Below are 19,622 nucleotides of genomic sequence, written 5' to 3'. Positions count from 1 at the left end.
CCTTGACCAAACTCTAGTAGAAGGAAAAGTTAGAAAATAAAATTAGAGGAGCTGATGCTGTGGCATAGTGAGTAAAGCTGCCACCTGAAGTGCCGGCATCCCACATGAGTCCTGACTGCTCCACTTCCGATCCAGCTCTCGGCTATGGACTGGGAAAGCAGAAGAAGATGGCCCAAGTCCTTGGGCCCCTGCATCCACGTGGGAGACCAGAAAAAGCTCCTGGTTCCTGGCTCCTGGCTTCAGATCAGCTCAGCTCTGGCCATTGCAGCCAATTAGGGAGTGAACCAGTGGATGGAAGACCCCTCTTTCTCTGTCTGCCTCTCCTTCTCTCTGTGTAACTCTGACTTTAAAATAAATAAATCTTAAAAAAAAGAAAGGGGGCAGGTGCTGTGTCACAATGGGTTAACACTCTGGCCTGAAGCGCCGGCATCCCATATGGGCACTGGTTCTAATCCCAGTTGCTCCTCTTCTGATCCAGCTCTCTGCTATGGTCTGGGAAAGCAGTGGAAGATGGCCCAAGTTGGGCCTCTGCACCCACGTGGGAGACCCCGAAGAAGCTCCTGGCTCCTGGCTTCGGATCGGCACAGTTCCGGTCGTTATGGCCAACTGGGGAGTGAACCATCGGATGGAAGACCTCTCTCTTTCTCTCTCTCTCTGCCTCTCCTCTCTCTGTGTAACTCTGACTTTCAAATAAATAAATAAATAAATAAATAAATCTTTTTTAAAAAAGAAAATAGAATTAGAATGCTTTATTAAGACAATGATAGACATGTGCAGAGAGCAAGGGAAAGTAACACAATCTGGCTCTTAAAGGATGGATGAGATCAGGGAGACCGAGCAACGAGCGAGGTTTTAGCATGAACAAAGGTGCAGAGGCAAAAAATGGTTTAGCGCAGCAGGAAACTCACAGCCATTTAATGTTCAAATATGAAGGTCAAAGTATAACTGGCAAGAGAGAGGCTGGAAAATTAGACAAGGGAAAAGTAGTGAAAGGCCTTTAGTCCACTTTAAGGGCTTTGGGAGTGGGGGCAGGGGCAATGAAGGTGTTTGAACCAAGACGTGACGAGGGCAGGTTTCACGGATCAGATGATTACAGCTGGAGGAGGGCATTCAAGCCTAAGCAGCAGGTCTAAGAATAGTTATGAACCTGTTCCAGTGACCCATGCTAGGAACCTAGAGCCCACATATAGGCAGTGGTTGTTGATGGAGAGCAGACTAGGCAAGATGTGTCTTGCAAAGGTGAGGAATGGATTGCGGTGCAGTGGTTTAAGCCACTGCTTGGGAAGCCTGCATCCCATATCCCAGTGCCAGTGACTGTGGGCTACTCTGCTTCTGACCCAACTCTCTGCTAATAAGCCTAAGACATAGGGGATGATGGCTCAAGAACTTGAGTTATTGCCACCTATGTCAGAGACCTGGATGGAGTTTCCAATTCCTGCCTTCAGCCTGGCCTAGCCCCATATCTTGGAGCCATTTGGATAGTGAACCCTTATCTGCCTTTCAAATAAACAAATTTATCTCTTTTTTTCAACTTTATTCATATGATTTTATTTTCTCCCTTCAACCATAATGATATGACACCCAAATTTTGTCTTAACTGGTGGGTCTGTGAACACAGGCTTATCCATTGCACTTACAGGCAAGGCAAATGCTACTTTTTGAAACGGTTCCACCATGGACCCCCTGGTCATCCAACCTGGCTTTATCTTCACTATATTGTGCGGCCACTTCACTGAATTTCATTGTAGACTTCAACTTCTCCATGGCTTCCATGATTTTCCCATGCTTTTCACACAGAATGTGCCTGACCTTTACTGCACTGCTACCACCTTGAGGACCCTGAGCCTTTTTGTCCGCATTGTCTCTCCCAGAGCTGCTCCTCTGTTCACCCCTTTTCCAGAACCACTTTTTCCTTTGGATAGAATCTTTGAAATTGATTGTATTCTCAAGTACCAGTAACTGTACAACAAATATATCTTTTTTTTTAATTTTTTTGACAGGCAGAGTGGACTGTGAGAGAGAGAGACAGAGAGAAAGGTCTTCCTTTGCCGTTGGTTCACCCTCCAATGGCCACTGCGGCCAGTGTGCTGCGACCGGCACACCGTTCTGATCCAAAGCCAGGAGCCAGGTGCTTCTCCTGGTCTCCTATGCAGGTGCAGGGTCCAAGGACTTGGGCCATCCTCCACTGCACTCCCTGGCCACAGCAGAGAGCTGGCCTGGAAGAGGAGCAACCGGGACAGAATCCGGCGCCCAGACCGGGAGTAGAACCCGGGGTACTGGTGCCGCAGGCAGAGGATTAGCCTAGTGAGCCACGGCGCCGTCCCCAAATATATCTTTAAAAACAAGATGAGGGGTCAGCACTGTGGCGCACTGGGTAAGTTGCCGCCTGTGGTGCCAGCATCCCATATGGGCGCCGGCTCAAGTCCTTGCTGCTCCACTTCCAATCCAGCTCTCTGCTATGGCCTGGGAAAGCAATAGAAGATGGCCCAGGTTCTTGAGCCCCTGTGCCTATGTGGGAGACCCAGAAGAAGCTCTTGGCTCCTGGCTTTGAATCTGCACAGCTCCGGCAATTGTGGCCAAATAGGGAGTGAACCAGTGGATAGGAGACTGTCTCTCTCTCTCTCTCTCTCTCTCTCTCTCTCCCTTCTTCTCTATCTCTTTTCCCTCTGTGTAACTCTGACTTCCAAATAAATAAATCTTAAAAAAAGGTGAAACCAAATTTTTCCAGAGCTGGGGCCAGCACTGTGGCATAGTGGGTAAAGCCACTGCCTGCAGCGCCAGCATCCCATATGTGCACTGAGCCGAGTCTCAACCGCTCCACTTCCTATCCAGCTCCCTGCTAATGCACCTGGGAGAGCAGTGGAAGATTACACTCATATGGGAGACCCGGAACAAGCTCCCAGCTTCTGACTGGCCCAGCTCTGGTCGTTGTGACTGTTTGGGGAGTGAACCAGTGGATGGAAACTTTCTCTCTCCCTCTCTTCCCACCTCCCAATTTCTCTCTGCAACTCTGCCTTACAAATAAATACATATTTAAAAAAAGTTCAAAAAGTAACCTTAAAAAATAAAAATGAGATAAAGATCAAGTACAAAAAATTGGACATCGATACATCTATATAATATGGATTCCGTATCTGAAGGTTGTTACGTTATCCTAGCTTCACATTTTACACAGATACCCAATCCCCAGAAAGTTTCCAGGCCTCCATCCCATCACCCTTATGTTCTGGGACAGATGTGACGGGCCAGTGCAACCCGCCCTGGAGACTTCCTTCACGGCCTCCTTTTCTCCTAACGAGCATCAGGCCCTAGATTGTGAGGTCTACCCTATGCATCTTTCCCAACCTCTACAACTGATGGTGGGGCTCCAGACTCAGAACCCTCCAATGAGAAAGCTCCTGTTTTAATCTGCTTGAAAACACCTTTCCTACAAAGTAGGTGGTTCTTCATCTTTATGTTGACTTCCAGCATCTGCCCTGGCACCTTTATTGCAAGTAGATTTGCTTTGCTTAGACTTCCAACTAGAGATCTACTTTCAACACTGACAAACATCTTTTTATTCTGTAACATTTGAAAGAAGTATAGCAAATGGGAGGGAAATTAAGGAATCCCCGTAGGTGACAATTTTCACCTGATCTTCAAACCCAGGGCCAGCCAACTATGACCCACTCCCTGTTGAAGCAAAGTTTGATGGGAATCAGCCAGGCCCATTCACTCAGGTCTGGCTGTAATTTCTTACATGCTACAGAAGCACAGTTGAGCACTTGTAATGGAGAACATGTGGCTTAGAACCCTATGACATTTGCCACATGACCCTTTGTAGATATACTTGTGTTGACCCCTTTCCTAAAATATCATCAAGTCTGATATTTCTGGGAGTCATATTATTCTGTAGCAATGTCCGTATGCTTCAAGTCTTTCGAACTTTATCCAGTCCCCCCCCTTTCTTGATACTTGACAACCTTATAGTCTACTTCCTATGTGAAAATGTTCTACAGCATCACCAATGCCTCCTTGGTCTCTCCAGCCCATTCCAATGACAATCTGGTATTCTATTAATAAATTCTACATATATTTCTATAATTTCTTTACAGATATGATACCATTTTTAAAAGATTTATTTACGTATTTTGAAAGAGTTACAGAGGAAGAGGGGGAGACATACAAAGAGAGATGTTCCATCTGCTGATTCACTCCCCAGATGACTGCAATGGTCAATTTTGGACTAGGTCAAAGCCAGGAGCTAGGAACTTCATCCTGGTCTTGCACATGGGTGGCAGAGGTCCAAACACTTGGGCCACTGCCCACTGTTTTTATTAGGCCATTAGCATGGAGCGAATGGAAGTGGAACAACCAGGACAGAAACTGGTGCCCACATGGGATGCCAGAGTTGTATGATACAGCATTACCTGTTATGCCACAATGCCAGTCTCATATAAATTTTTAAGATTTTCCTCACAGCAGAATGTATAAGACACTGAATTAGGTCTGAATGAAATGGTACAATTCATTTTTCTTCTTTGTTCTGTTCATAAGGAGACATGTCAGTAGAGCCAAAGACAACCATAGGAAAGGAAGCCAAAGTGAGATGCTTCATATTCACACAAATGGGATTACATCAATTAGAGAGCTTGCACAAAGCAAAGGAAATGATAACATAGAGGAGAGACAAGCTAGTGAGTAGGAAAAAATTTTGCAAGCTATACATCTTACAGAGGCCAATATTCAAAATATATAGGAGCACAGACAACAGCAAGAAAACAAAAACCCAATTAAAATTTTGGCAAGAAACATGAATAGACATTTCTTAGAGGAAGGTATACAGATGGCCAACAGGTATATGGAAAATGCTCAACATCACTAATAAGGGAAATGCAAATCTAAACCACAATGAGATATTACCTCTGTTACAGATTCAAGAGAAATGGGATCCCCAAAGCACATGCAGCTGTTTGAACTTTGAAGACTTAATGTCAAGGGTCTGTGGACTAAGTGGGGAGACTTGTCGGAGATTTCAAGGTTAGAGGATGTTCAGGCAGCAGCATGGATATTACTGGCAGTTACAGTCAGGAGCAAAAGGGAGCAGAGCTGGTAGATTTGGAAAATCTGCAGCCTAGTGGTAGGGGCTGGGGACAGGCTAGAAAAAAATTGTTTTGTTCAGGAAAATGTGGCAGAGAAACTGCTTGCTATGGAGATTATTTCAAGTATTAGGGATCCATGTGCTAAAGGTGAAGATAATGGGAGAAAGACCCTGTGGGCATTTCAGAGCTGCTCCTCATATCATAGGACCATCAGAGGAATAGAATTACAAATTTGTTTCAAAGATCTTCCAGGGCAGGATCCTTTCATGAAGGAGCGCCTACTGGCGGTCAACTTTGGCATTGTCCACTTCCCCCTGGTTTTGCAGAAAGCCAGGGTTAAAAATGTCGTGGTAGCTTTCACTGCAATTTCCAAGGAAAGCCTGGGAGACAAAGCAGAGCTGTGCTTCAGGCCTGGAGCCCTCGGATGGAGCAATTCATAGTGAAGTTATGAGAGAGCAGCTGCAGGGGAAACTCCAAAAAGTGCAGCCGCCAGCTACATGAGACATCTGCCAGGGAAAGATGCAGGCACTGTCGGAGACCAGCGTAGGAAAGCCATAGAGCTCAGCAGGCAGCCTCAGAGAGCAGCCATGTGAGCCAAGACCAACAGAGCTGTGCAGACATGGACGCCTCCACCTAGATTTCAAAGGATGCTTTGGATTAACTGGGGGTCCATGCAGAGCCTGGTCCAGGGAGGAGTTGCTGCAAACAGTCCCCATCATGATAATGCCTAGTGGAGCTGCAGAGATGAGACTACAACCTTTGAGAACTGAAGTGTGGACTGTAATCAGCAAAGCTATAGTGTAGGTGCTGGCCAAGGTGGTGGGAACCCAATCCTCAACACACTGTGCTCAGGATGGTGGGCATGGAACTTGAAGACTCAATGTTCACCCTACTGTTTTCAGTGTTGTTTTGGCCCTATTACTCCTCTGTTTCCATGTGTCCCCTATTTGGAATGGAAATGTATACTCTGTGCCTGTCCCACTATTGTATCTTGGAAGTAATTTGGTTTTGATTATACGGGTAACAGCTAAGAGAGTTTGCCCTGAGTCTCAAATAAGACTATGAACTATGGACTTTTAAATTAATGTTGAAGTTAGTTAAGACTTTGGGACTTCTGGGATGCTTGAATGCTGGACTTGAAAATAACACGAGTTTTGGGGAGCCAGGCAAAGAATGGGGTGAATTACAGGGAAATTGGCATTGATGAGGATGTGAAAAAAGGGAATATTTGCAAGTTTTGATTGTAAATTAATAGATCCAAATGAAAAATAGTATGGAAGTGACCCAAAAAATTAAAAATAGAACTACCATATAATCTGGAGATCTTAACACTGGGTAGGTACCCAAAAGGTATAAAAGCAGTATGTCAAACAAATATCTGTGTTCCCATGTTCATTTCAACTTTATTCATAATAATGAAGATATGTGATCAACCTAAGTGTTCACAAATGGGTCAAAGAATAAAGACAATGTTACATATAAGCACAGTGGAGTATTATTCAGTCTTGAAAAAGAAGTGACTCTTAGGGCTGGCATTGTGGCATAGTGGATAAGGCTGCTACCTGCAACACCAGCATCCCATATGGGTGTCTGTTTGTTTTTCAGCTGCTCTACTTCTGATCCAGCTCCCTGGTAATGGCCTGGGAAAAGCAACAGGAGAAGGCCCAAATGTTTGTATCCCTGCCACTCACGTAGGAGATCCGGGTGAAGCTCTTAGCTCCTGACTTTGGCCTGGCCATTGTGCCCATCTGGGAAGTGAACCAGTGAAAGGAAAATTTCTCTCTTCCTCTACTCTCCTTCTCCCTCTGTAACTCTGACTTTGAAAGTAAATAAATAATTTCTTTTTAAAAAGAGGAATCCTAACATTTATGAAAACATGTATGAAACTGATGGATATTGAATAAGCCAGGCACAGAGGACAAATACTGCATGAGCTCACTCACCAATGTAACTGTGAGATATTTCTACATCTCCTATTGAGAAATGTCTGTTTAAGCCCTTTGTCATTTCTTAATTGTGTTCATTGTTTCCTAGCTATTGAAGTGAGTTCCTTATTTATCTTTGACACTAACCACTTATCAGATGCTATCATTTGCAACGTTTTATCCCATTCTGTGGGATGTCTCTTTACTTTGTTGATTGCTTTCTTTGCTGTGCAGAAACTTTTAAGTTAACGTAGTCCCATTTTCCCATTTTTGTTTCTGTTGCCTGTGTTTTGGGATCATATCCAAAAAAAAGTATTGCCCAGACCAGTGTCAAAGAGCTTACCCCCCCCCCATTTCCTTCTAGCGATTTTACAATTTCAAATTTCATATTTAAGTCATTAATTCATTCTAAGTTGATTTTTCATATGGGATAAAGTGAGGATCTAATTTTATTCTTGTGCATGTGCAGATTCAGTTTTCCCAACATCATTTATTGAAGGAATGTTCCTTTGCTTAAGGTACATTCTTGGTTTCTTTGTCAAAAATCAATTGACCTTCAGTTCATGGTGTTTTTTTCTGGCTTGTCTATTCTGTTCCATTGATCTACGTGTTTGTTTTTAATGCCAGTACCATGTTCTTTGATATGTATAACTTTGTAGTAAATTTTAAAGCCAGTTAGACTGATGCTTCTGGCTTTGCTGTTTTTGTTCAAGATTACGTTGGCTTGATCACAACCAAAGTTTCTAGTCTTAGTATTTGGCCTCAACAACAGTGGAATCAGGAGAGCAAGGGTAGAGAAGGGAAGATCTCAAAGCAGTAGCATTTTGTTTGCTTTTCAATTCCCATTGCCTCGCCCCCACGAGAGAGGGAACAGTGTCTTTCTTGTTTACTTTATGTGCCCCCCCAGCACTGGCTCCTAGATGGATGGCATTTGTAAATATTCGTGGAAGAATGAAATAAATGTCACAGGGAAGCAGAGGCTACTGCTGGCAAGAAGGGTAAGAAATGAGCACTGAGCCCTCACCAGTGGCTGTTCCTCTGACTCCATAGTCCAAAGGTTAATATGGGAGATGACTAGACCAGGAAGACATGATTACTGAAGGTGAAAGAAGGTGTTAAATGTAGCCATGAAGCAAAAATCAGGGGATGACATTCTGGGAAAAGTGGCCCAGAAGCAATCCTGGATACGTTAGCATTTTTTTTTTTTTTGACACGCAGAGTGGACAGTGAGAGAGAGAGAGACAGAGATAAAGGTCTTCCTTTTGCCGTTGGTTCACCCTCCAATGGCCACCGCGGCCAGCGTGCTACAGCCAGCGCACCATGCTGATCTGATGGCAGGAGCCAGGTGCTTCTCCTGGTCTCCCATGGGGTGCAGGGCCCAAGTACTTGGGCCATCCTCCACTGCACTCCCTGGCCACAGCAGAGAGCTGGCCTGGAAGAGGGGCAACCGGGACAGAATCCGGCACCCCGACCGGGACTAGAACCCGGTGTGCTGGCGCCGCAAGGCGGAGGATTAGCCTAGTGAGCTGCGGCACCGGCCACGTTAGCATTTTTCTAATTTCAGATACTTTATATAATAGCACTAGCCAAATAGATCACAGTCACAGATATTATCTTTCAGTTCAAGTAAATAAGTATCATTTATTCCTAATTTGTTTGCTAATGTTTCCATTATGTTTGGTAAACAATTATGCTACCAATAATTTATTTTGCAGTTATTAATTCCACATAGCCTATCAAGAACAAATTTTATGAGTGAGATATAATCTGCTATGCATGGGGAAACCTTTAAAACAAGTAATTAAATAGCACCCTGCTCGTGCTCCTCTTACAAAGGACCTCCACGTGACAGATAGAGATGTTCAGAATGACAGGTAATGCAAGTCGATGAGTGCTAACCACAGCAGGGAAGAAAGGCTGTTGGGGAACCAAGGAAGGGATAACTGTCTTCTCAAGCACAAGAGACATCCATGTTGACGTTGGAAATAGCTGCTGTAGCTGAGCTGTGAAGTTGGAATGTGCCAAAGAGTGAAGAGGTGAAATACATGTTAAGAATACAAGGGAAAGGGTGAGTCAAAACACATTTTGGAAATAGTGAGTAATTTAAGTGCTTTGAATATGGAATATTTGGGACAGCAGAAGTGATTGAGGTAGGGAAGATGCTGGGCCAGATTAGTGAAGATTTACTTGACATAAGCATTAGGAAGCCAACAGAGAGATTTTAAGGAAAGAGGTTCTGTGCCAAATCTAGTTTGATCTCAGAAAGCTAAACTTTTAAACCATTGGCTCTGTGATTTCTGTGTTTCTAGTTTCTTCTTCTGTAAGACATCTTATTAGTTACCTCTCTACTATGATTGTCATGAGGTCTAAGTCAATTAATAGATATAAAGTACTTAGAACAGTGCTATAATGTTCATAAGTGAGCATCTGATCTGATTTGTGGTCCATTGTTGAGGCATGCCTGCAAGCTGTCCCACTTACTCACTCCGAGGGCATCCAGCATAGTGTACTGACAGAATATATGCTCTGTTGTAAGTGCTGTTGCTGTCAAGATCCTGTGCCAAAGTGACAGACCCCACCTCTCCAGCTTTGTTGGCTACACATAGATCAGGGTGCCAGGAACCCAGTGTGTGAGATGACGAATTATAGCCAGAACCAGGCATTAATCAATCACTCATGCCAAACTAAAGAGAAAGCTCTCTGGAAATTTCCACAAGGTGAATCTTTTCTTTGTTGCCTAAACCAACATTATTTTGTGCTGTGTTTTTCTGCCTTCACGATTTCCTTCCTTTTGAAAGGCACATTGGATTTGTTAGAATGTTAAAGAAGCTTTCTCTCTGATATTTGTCAACATGCAGTTCTCTCATCTCCCTCAATGCGCTGAATGTTGAAGTACTGGGGATTGTAAGCAGAGCAAATTGAATTCCTTCAGAATGTGAAATCAGACCTTTATTCCCCCCTATATTATATTGATATGTGATGTGGTTTTCCATTGTTATGAGCACCAATAAGGCAACAAGAAACTATCAATGTTCAATATGCTAAACGCCAGTTCTAGCAACTAACTGCCCAGAGGCTAACTCGGAAATAACTATGTTCACCTACTACAACTTCTTCAACTGAGAAATGATCTCATCATATTGCTCATCGAGGTCACAGTCCTGAGAACAGTCCCTTGAAGTGACTAAGCCTCAGAGTAATTCTATTTTGGCCCAGAGCACTTGTATTGAGCCACAGCAACACTCCATTGTGCCCTCTTCCTTCTTTTCCTCCATGCAATCTGCTTCTATTCAGGCAGACTACAATCTCAAAAAGCTACTTGTCTTCCAAGGGCCCTCAATCTAACCTCCAATCTGTATTGCACTGAATTTAAGTGATTTTTTTCCCTAAACCAAAGCAAGAAGTGAAATAATTTCCTGACTTGGATTTTTGACTTGACAATGTTCATATGTACTATGCTTTGATCCATTTTTATGAAAAGAAGCTTCAAAATTGATAATGGTTGCAAGATAGAGTATAAGAAATTGCGTATCTCAACAAATGCAACCCATAGAATGAATTGTGAGTCACAAGGGGTCTTCAAAAATTCACAGAAAATGTGCATCATGAAAACACTGTGCATGGATTTAATAATAGATTTAGCTTTTAATTTCATTTTCCATGAATGTTTTGAAGTACCCTTATAAATGCACATGTTGATAAAAAGTACATTTCTAAATAGAGCAGTCAACTGTCTTATTTATTTGCCAAAAGTGACATGGATTTGCAGCCAGACTATTTTGCTCATTCATTCAGTCATTCTTTTATTGTTTAATCAATATCTGAAGGAACCCAGCCAACTAAAGAGTTCTTGACTTTCTTCTCTATATTCTCATAGCTATTTTTCAGTCACTTATGATACTATTTACTTTGAATTTATAACGTTTAAGTATCTCTAATCTTAAAGAAACAATATGCTGAGAACTTTTCAAAGCTGTTAATAAGATTTATGTGCAATGATTTTTACTGCAGCATTATTTATGGCAAAAAATGTAAAAACAACTAAACATTCAGCAGTAGAAAGGTGGTTAAATAAATGATGACACATTTAGTGGAATTTTCAATGATGGAAAAATATTTGTTTTATAAAATTAGGAGAAAAATGATAAATAAAGCTACTCTTGCCTAATATAATTCAAAGTATATTTAAATATTCATGAGTGAAATGTATTGTTAATAGCGATCATCTTTGAATTACAAAATTTAGAATATTTTAGCTTCTATACATATTTCTGTACATCTCAAATGTTACACAGTAAATATATATATATATATACCTTTTACAATCACAAAACAAAACTAGAGGTTTTTTGTTTATTTTTTAGCAAGTACAATATGAATCTCATGCTTTGTGGCTTCTGGAAAGGAGTAAGAAGAAAAATAAAATAATCAGTGTGAGACTGGCTCTCAAGGCGCTTAGAATTTGATGAGAGATATTCGAGAGATCAATATGTTATTTTTCGAAAAAAAAAAGCGGTTCAAAATTTAAATCAAAGCTGAGAAAACATGGACCACTAGACTGAAAGGGTTAAGAATTGTGGCTTTCATGGGTTCAGAAACAGGAAATGGCGCACAGAGGCCGACACATGGATTTGAGTCAGTAGATGATGGAATCAGGTGTGGAGTCAGTCCATGCTTGGCCTTTTGCTCTATGAATTTAAATTGGGGGGGGGGGGGCTTTATATTACATACATTATAGAAAGGGCTCAGTTAGAAATACAGGAGCCACACTGTCTTATTTAAGATAAAAAATGTAACAAGGGAATGAGGAATTTATGAACCATAAACAGGTCTGGATAGAGTCAGAAACTGATATCTAGAGGCTAAAAACCTGCAAAAAAAAAAAATCACAACTGCATAGTTCCCCTGCATACCTGTGGAAGGTAAATGGCAAAATGAACTCATTACATAACTCAGGTCTGCGAAGCTCACAGTCTGCCATCAGAGTAAGGATAAAATGGCCTCTGTCTTCCTTATCCTTTCCAAATCTTGCACAGATATGTCCCCATCTATAGAGGACACTGAAGACAGAGTAGTCTGGGAAAATGTAGCTCCCAGGTTAGTAGCCTCCATCATGGGAGAAAGCAAAAAAGGGCGCAGGCATGAATGCTCAGTGCCTAATCTCTTCCGCATGCTGATCACAGATAGTTATGATAAAGCCTTCAGAGCCAGAGTGAAGAATTTAGTCTTAGAAAAATTATACTTCCATAAGAAGCTGGAAAAAAAAGACCATGTTGGACGATGAAAATGGAGTAAGAAAACCTCACAAAGGAAATATGGAATCCAAGCGGTTTAAAACTGTTGCTTGGGTTGCACCACATTGACACAGCTCACAGCTACTACAGCCAACTCTGGCCCTGTAAGAATTGTCACATTCGTGCACGCTGGTCCTTCATGGTGATGGAGCACTCAGACACCGTTTTCATACAATGCATACTTGATGTTCAGCATTTCTCTCTAAATCATACAGAAAAAACATCGTTTATTGTTTACATTCTTATTTATTTGAGAGAGAAAGAGAGAACTCCCATTCTGTAGTTCCTCAAATGTCTGCCAACTGCCCCAGGCCAAGCACTGAAGCCAGAAACCAAGAACTCAACCCAGGTTCCCATGTGGGTGGCAGGAACTCAATTACTTGAGCCACCACTGTTACCCTTTTCACTCACTGCAGTAGTAGAAAATCGAGAGTCAGAAGTGGGAGCAGGTACCAGACCCTGGCACTCTGCATTGAACACAGGCAACTATGCCCACATCTTAATTGCTAGACCAAATGCCCACTCCTTGAAAAATTATATTTTAGATCTCTAATGCATAGAACTATTTTAATATACACAAAGATTTTTAGAAGATAATTCCTGTTTAGAAACAAGGAGATTTTGGGGCCGGCACTGTGGCACAGCAGGTAAAGCCACCACCTGCAGTGCCAATATCCCATATGGGTGACGGTTCTAGTCACAGCTGCTCCACTTCCCATCCAGCTTTCTGCTATGGCTCAAGTCCTTGGGCCCCTTGAACCTGCATGGGAGACCTGCAAGAAGCTCCTGGCTCCCAGCTTTGGATTGGTGCAGCTCCGGCCATTGCAGCCAATTGGGGAGTGAACCAGTGGATAGAAGACCTTTCTCTCTCTCTCTCTCTCTCCCTGTCTCTCTCTCTCTCTGTTTCTTTGCCTCTCTGTAGCTCTGTCTTTCAAATAAATAAATAAATAAATCTTTTTTTAAAAAGAAAGAAACAAGGATAATTCAAATAGGAAAAAAAAACCTAAAGCTCCTAAACTCTCTTCACTTGCCTGATTTGATTAATATACATTTTATATATATATATATAATATACTGAATTATCACACTGCACCCTATAAACATGTACAACTATATTTCAACTAAAAAGATACACATAAAATTTAAAAATCTTTTTTAAAATTATTTTATTTATGTATTTAGTTGAGAGATAGAGTTACAGAGAGAAGGAGAGACAGAGAGGGAGAGAAGTCTTCCATCTGCAGGTTCACTCCCCAAAGAGTGCAGGCTGGACAAGGTGACTCTAAGGGAAAGAGAAAGTGATAAAAGATTTTTCATTATTTGCCTGCCCTCTCTCCCACTATCCTGTCTCCACAACCTACTCATCTGGAAGCTTTTGGGATGCAGGTGCTGTGTTTTGTGTTTTCCAACAGTGCTGACCACAGAGACTCACCTGCAGATCAGGTCCCTGAATTCTGTTTGATGAATAAATCTATTCTGATCGCCTCCGTATCACGGCGGCTAGATCACGAGTCTGCACGGACACTTGAGATGGTGGAAGTTTCTCGGTGGAGGCTATTCAATAGCCATATTAAAGAAGATGAAAGTGAATGAGGAAGAAGAGCGGGATGAAGAGGAGTAGGAAGAGAGGAAACGATGGTGAAAGGAAAGGAAACGAGATATAAAACCTTCGCCGAGGGCTTGAGCGACATCGCGCCTGAAGAAGTTAGAAGAGTTGGGGTGAAAGGTGCTCTGGGGCAGGGGAGTCACAGCTCGTCCTGACAAACTCGCTTTGAAACCTCCGTGTCTAACACGCTCAGAGAGCAGGGCCAAGCTTGTTGAGTCTGTTCCCACGATATATTAGTGTGGATGTTCTGAACTATGCCAGATCTCTGGAGTGAAGGTAAATAGAAAATTCTATATAGAAAGTCATGAAAAATGGATGGTCTTCTCTACAATCTACAGCTTCCTAAATTGATTTTTTAATAAAAGTGTTCCTATTATTATCATTAATATATGGTTGGCCTATGATTTTATCTACTCAGCTCAGCTACCAGGAACTGTGGTTAAAGCAGGCTGTTGGGCTCCTTTTGGAAAACCCCTTCTTAGTCAATTTTCCTTGGATCAGATTTCAACATAAATTCTGTGCCATGCGCAGGGATTCAGTGCTGGGTATGTAGGCCCATAAACCGCAGAAGCCTATTTTCATCAAGGAAGGGTGATGCTGCATATTTTTGCACAATGCCCCGTGTAAATCAGGAAACCAGCAAACTAAACGCTTTGGGAACTCTGCGTCTTTCTGTCAGAGCCTGTGGTGGGAACATGTTCTATGAAACAAGCAAGAGCTGGGACTCAAATCTCGATGCAGCTGCACTGCTTTTGCCTTAATAAAGATCTGAGACCAGAAAGAATTGCCATCAACTCACAACATATTTTTCTCTCCAAAATTACATTTCTCTTATAAATGTCCCTGGAAAACAACCTTATGAATCCAATAAACCCCGAATCACTTTACTGGTGACCTTATTTCTGGTTGTCATCAGCTTCCTGTTCTGAGCAGCATCCTAGAGGGGGGAAAAATGGAAATCTGTGAGCTTTTGATGAGGTAAGAAGATGAAACCCATGGTTTTTGAACTGAGGGTCCGAGGCACTTTCTTAACAGGGAACAGAACTCCTGACGTCCAGGATCCTATCAAATGCCTGCCTGTGCTCAGCATTCTGTTCTTTTGGTCACCACACGGGCTCAGAAGAACTTTGGTAGTAGTGCTATAATTAGACAGCAGGTCTGAGGTATAAATGTGCCTAGAGGTTGTTCCCCCCCCGCCTTTATATTTCCAACCCCAACTCTCTTGCCCATTGGACAGCAGCTTTGCAAAACCTGCCTTCATGGTCCACCCAGTGTGTATTTTTAACCAGTTGGGAAGGACATCCCTGCAGAGGTTTTGCTTTATGGCCTTTCATATGTTTCAAAGGTTGTTTCTTCCTCAATCCTGACACCAGCAATCTTTTGTGGTTTTTGTCAGGCCTCAAAGGCTTCATGGTTTGACACAGAACTGACTCTTTGGAAATGCATCCCAACCCATTCCCACCATGGCTTCAGACAAATTCTAGGAGCAGCTGTTGAGAAAGGAGGAAGTTGTGCCCGTGGTGAAGTGTCCCAGGGCGGGTTTCGGCTTTTACGTCAAGTGAACATATTAAAAGTTCACTTTCAAACCTTCAGAACTCCAGAGATAACTTAAAGAGATTTCTGGATTGCCCAGGTGTAAGAAGACGAAACCGGGTTCAGAGGTTACTTAGCTGTGTCCTTGATGTTTGGAGTCCCTCTCATTGTGGAAGTGGGGGAGGGAAGACCAGGACTGGGGGAGGGACACTCCTTAATAAACTCAGTTATCTGGAAGGGAGGTGATATTCAATACCCAGTTTCATAGCAGGAACAGATATGACAGCAATAAATGCAGTTAAGATCAAAGGTGATGTGCTGTGGTTTGGATGTCTCCTGTAAAACTCATGTGGAAAGTTGATGCCTTTGTAAAAGCGTTATAGAGCTGGGACCTTTAAGCAGTGATCAGGTCAGGAGCACGGCGTTCCCTGATCCTGGGTGTGGGTTAGAATCCAAGGGGTAAGTCTGAAGCACGTGCAGCCCCCTGCTGCGCTGTAGAACATTAGAATCCGTTCTTCCTTTAAAAGATCATTCTTCCCAGGAAACTGTGCTTCGCTATCCATTCTCCAACTCTCCTCTACCAACCTGAACTACTAGTGACTACTACTCTGTGTGCTCCTAGGAAATAAACCTTTTTAGTTCCCATCACAATGAAATCACAAATGTTTAAGGAGATGAAAATCCTGATTGCCCTGATTTGATTAATATACATTTTATATGCATATATATATATGTTATATGCGGAATTATCACACTGCACCCTATAAACGTGTACAATTATATTTCAACTAAAAAGATACATATAAAATTTAAAAATCTTTTTTAAAAAAGATTTTATTTATGTATTTGACAGAGAGTTACAGACAGAGAGAAGGAGAGACAGAGAGAGAGAAGTCTTCCATCTGCAGGTTCAATCCCCAATTAGCTGCAATGGCAAGAGCTGGACCAATGCAAAGCCAGGAAGCAGGAGCTTCTCCTGGGTTTTGAATCAGTGCCCTTAAAGGATACTGGCACTGCAGGCAGAGGCTTAGCCTACTATGCCACCGTTCCAGCCCCCCAAAAATCTTTAAAGGAGGACTGTGGCCCAGTTTCTCTCTCCATCTCACTTTGTCTTCCTCCATGCTATGACGCAGCACAAAGGCCCTCACCAGATGTTGTGCCATGCTCTGGATGTCCCAACCTCCAGAGCCGAATGTTCACTTTTCATTATTTATCCAGCCTGTGATATTCCATGATAGCAGCAGAAGCCTAAACAAGACAAGGTTGTTTGTCATTCAGGTCACTCTAACAAACACACCATAGCCTGGGTGACTTATACACAACAGGAATGTATTCCTCACTGTTCTGGAAGTAGGACTTCTGATCTCAGGGTGCCAGCATGGACGGATTTTGATGAGAGCGGTCTTCTGGTTTGCATATGATTAACTAGTTCAATCTTCTCAAGGTTGAAAGAGATCAAGCTAGCTCTCCAGCCTCTTCTTTTCTTAAAAATAATGTATTTGAAAGGCAGAGTTACAGAGAGAGAAGGAGAGGGGAAAAGAGGGAGAGAGATCTTCCATCCACTGGTTCACTCGCCAAATGGCTAGAACAGCCATGGCTGGGCCAGGCTGAAGTCAGGAGCCAGGAACTCTATCTGGGTCTCCCAAGTACTTGGGATATCTTCGAATGCTTTCCCAGGCACGTTAGCAGGGAGCTGGATCAGAAGTGGAGCTGTTGGAACTCACATGGTTCATACGGGATGCTGGCATCACAGGCAGACGCCCATTCCAACAGAACACTGGCCCCTGGTTCTTCTTTTCAGGCACTAGTCCCTCTTTTAAGGACTCTTCTCTAAATCTAACTACCTGTAAGACACCCTGTCTCCAAACAGCATCACACTGGGGATTCAGTGTCAACATATGAATGTGGAGGATTTTGTCCGTAACAGGAAGTATTCTATTATTCCCAGGAGGCTCACTTTTGATATGTTTACTACTTCAAGGAATTCAACTAGCATTTTACATCCTTGGAAATTTTCTTTTGCTCACTTCTTTACCATTGAGTACCTCTTGGGGCATGTCCAATATGACAAAGAGGAAAGAGGTGAGAGGATGAGGAGGGAGTCACTAACATTTTCGTGTTACCTAATTGCCCCTAGCTCTTCTTAACTTTAAATATTAACTAATTCAATCCTCAACAATCCTGTACAAAGTATTATTATTATTTCTATTTTACAAATGGAGAAATGGAGGTACAGAAAGGTAAGCAACTTGCCCAAAGCCACGTATCTATTTAAGTTGCAACTGGGGTTGAAACCCAGAAAATCTAAGCAAAGAGTCTAGAACCCCACCAACTAGACTTTTGACAAGATAACAGGTCTATTTGTAAGGTCCACACAGAGAACACACACATACACACACACACACACACACGCCCGCGCCAGCTGGCAAACCCCAGTGACTCACCCCCACAGAAGTCAGCTCTTCCATCATGTCCTTAGCAGGCTGGTGAAGAAGCTCTGTTCCATGTACTCACTCAGGGACTCAGACTGATGTAGACTTTATCTTAATTTGTGCTTCTCTGAAAGCCACCCCAGTGGGAATGAAAAGTAGGGGGTCACATCAAGGCTCTTACAGTTACACATATCACTCCCACTCCTTTTTAATTTTTTACTCTAAGTCACACGCTTCTATGCAATCTCCAAAGGGAATAAGGAATTCAATCTGACTACATTTCCTAAAGTAGAGATGGGGCTTTAACCAGATCTATTGGACAAAGAATGTCAATAACAACAGTTCCCTTCTATATGAGGGTACTTCAAAAAGTTCACAGAAAATAGAATTAAAAGATGCTCGTTTGGGAACCAAAAAAAAAAAATGTCAAAATCCATGCATACAAAAGGATTTTCAAAAAGATCATGGAAAATGAATATAATGAAAAATGCTTGGATTTCTTTTACACCAAAATAAATTTAACTTTAAATTTCCCATGAACTTTTTGAAGTTACTCTCATAACTTTTGTTGTTTCTCTATTAAAAATACTTTTATCCATCTTGCCTTAAAGCCCAAAGGTATTTGAACATATAATCCAGAAAGAGACTCAAAATCAATGAGCTCTCTGCGTTGCTTTTCTTCCTTGTGGCAATGTGTGTAGGCTGTTACCTGCTTGAAAGTGAGGAAGGACATAAGTTCACATTTCAAAATCATTACTCTGTTTATGCTACAAGACAGTGATGAGTTCAGGACTTGGTGTAAAATTACTTTACTTTCTCAAATGAATTTTCCTTTAGTTCATTAAGTTCAGTCTCGCCTTGTAATTCATGAGTCTCCGCTCCCCCCCCCCCCCAGTCTTTCTTGTGCTCCAGTTTTTCTGTGCATTTCTGCTCCTGCCTTCCACTCATGTCACCCTCAGGCTCCAAGCTTGCTTGTAATGTCAGTTCTGAGAAGCAGGAGCAGGCACTTCAGACCCTGTGCCTCCCCGATGGAACTTTCAGCAATTTTAGAGTGCAACTCTCCATGGCAGAAAGCCATTGTTTCTCATATAAATACTGCCAGTCTCTTTAGAACATTGCTACATTACCAACAAGCAAGATTTCCCATCCCCTTTCTTCATCTGGCCGAAGAATTTCCTTTCAAGTGAATGGGGGAACAATAAACCTGCATCCTATTATTGTCATATAAAATTACTTGGCACAACCCAGGTACATGAGAAATAATCCCCTACACCTACTGCTTATTCATCCTCCAAACCCTAACACCTTTTTGACTCACAAATTAAGGAAGTGAAATGTGAGTATTGTCTACTATCTTAGTAGTACTCCTTAGTAATATTCAACAGTTGTGAATAGTAAGAATACTTTCAAGATAAAAATATAGTTGAAACCTACATGAAAATGATTATGCTTTTAGTCCTCTGGTTGGGAATTTAAACACGTAAAATGGCAAATACTTTAGACATCGAGCAATGGATTTTTAGCAAATTTGGATATCATGGATCACTGCAGCTTCTACTCACATCTAGAAAGGGATGAAGAAGATAATTGTCAATTTGTCAAGAAATTTGTCAAGCTGTGAGTTCAAACTTCTTTGACAAATTTGCAAAGCATCTCAGGAGTCTGTAACACACAAATGGGAACCAATGGTGTGGTTTGACAGATTCCTGTGAAAATTTCTCCAATGGGATACTTTTCTAATCACATCTGTA

The 19,622-nt window shown here is 42.2% G+C and overlaps 1 pseudogene; it reads right to left on the bottom strand.

Moving 5' to 3' along the window:
- Nucleotides 1–1,527: 1,527 nt before the first annotated feature.
- LOC127492805 (peptidyl-prolyl cis-trans isomerase NIMA-interacting 4 pseudogene) overlaps nucleotides 1,528–19,622 on the bottom strand; it is a 132,468-nt pseudogene continuing 114,373 nt past the window's right edge.

Source organism: Oryctolagus cuniculus, chromosome 14 (assembly GCF_964237555.1).
Source record: "Oryctolagus cuniculus chromosome 14, mOryCun1.1, whole genome shotgun sequence".
NCBI classification, from domain to species: Eukaryota; Metazoa; Chordata; class Mammalia; order Lagomorpha; family Leporidae; genus Oryctolagus; species Oryctolagus cuniculus.
The sequence above is the reverse complement of the archived record's forward strand: the minus strand, read 5'-3'. Positions and strand labels throughout refer to the sequence as shown.